Raw genomic sequence first — 1676 nt, 5'->3', positions numbered from 1 at the left:
TTCAGTTTCAGATATCCAATCTCATACAAATCTGTTGCCCACTGCCACATGGTTTAGAAGAAGCAGAATCTGGATTTGAACCCAGAACTTGCTGAATAGAAGGTTCATGTTTTATGTGGATTCCCAGTGCCAATCAAAAATAAAATTCAACTGAAAATAAGAATAATTCTAATTATAGAGGATTTAGGAACTGTTGGTGGCTGGTCGTTACATTTAATCTCTAATCATGCTATATATATTTTCATCTCTCCACATCACATACCATCTCACTCTGAGGGAGGTATGTGTTCACAGAAGTACTGGAAATGGAGTATACTCCCTAGATAGGACCATCAAACAAAATTTCGTAAAGTCTCAGGACAGAGAAAAATTAAAATGACATATTCTTCATGTTGTTGCTTTATTCTTAAATTAAGCTTATATATGATTGGTAGGTAAAAAGTAGAAAAAAAGTTTAAGGCTTCTACCAGGACATGATCATCTAAAGCTTAGTGGTACTCTCTTCTGTTGCAAAATTGAGCTGATATACTTTCATTAAATATAATAATTTCTTTAAATTAAAAAAAAGTCTTATGAAGTTCCCAATTACTTTCCTGGGTGTTTTCATCTTGAGAACAGCAGGTGAATATGAACAAGTTCAAACCTATTTTTATTTTCCAGTAAATCCCAAATGCCTTAGCACTGAAAGCTAATAGCAGCCAAAAAAACATGCTGATCTTGGCAGGAAGGAGAGCCCTGAGAGAGACCAGGCTGAGTGAAAGAACACAGCTCTGGGTTTTTTGTGAGAAAACTCAAATAGCAATCAAAGTAAATACGAAAACTTTAAGGTTTATCTCTTCCTTATTCCAAAACTTGAAAGAATATGTACTAAATGAATTAACCTGAGTTTCTTTTTAACCTGAATCAAAATACATTTCAGTTTAACACAAGTTGAAGTAATATAACAACAAAACATCAGGTACACACAGTACCATGAAGAAATAAATAAAATATGGTCATCCAAATCCCATACGTACATTTCAAAATCAAAGCAGCCAAGACTAACTATGAAACTGTGGAAAAAATGGAAAGGCATTTCCTTCCATGACATTGACAGTCTAATTTCTAGATTCATGCCACTTTGTTGAGAATGGTTGTTTAAATTTTATGACTCTGAGAGAAACTTATCTTACCCCCAAATGAAGATTTATTTTATGCTCATTCTGTTTTATGTTCCTAAAAGTAACCATCATTGTGATTGAACACCTTTTCCTCAGTTTGCTGTTTGCTTGTTCAGTTATTTGGATGCAAGAAAATTACTTGTAATTGCAATATAAATAATAGATTTTTTAAATGAATCAAATTTCCCATTAGGGTATTGACATGAATGATTGATATTGCCGATTTTTGTCTCATATGTAGCTTGGAGTATTGAAATTCTTTGCTGCAGTAGGAATAACTCCTCTATTAAAAATAACACATTATTCATATGACAGGGGAAATATATATTTTACATATTTTTGAATGCATAGCAGGGAACCATTCAAAGGAAACTCCTTTACCTTTTGACAAAGATGACATAGATGATAATAAAAATGAATTTTCCCATTGGAAGAGCCATATGGGCTCTTAGACATGGATATGTCTTTAATAAAATCTACCAAGTTAGAGAAAGTAAAATTACAAATGTCCACAAG

This window comes from Sus scrofa, chromosome 1 (genome assembly GCF_054392235.1).
Source record: "Sus scrofa isolate SSC_HxYL_T2T_F1_AM1 chromosome 1, Sscrofa_HxYL_maternal_Yorkshire_Landrace_v2.0, whole genome shotgun sequence".
NCBI lineage: Eukaryota > Metazoa > Chordata > Mammalia > Artiodactyla > Suidae > Sus > Sus scrofa.
This window is presented reverse-complemented; position numbering follows the sequence as displayed.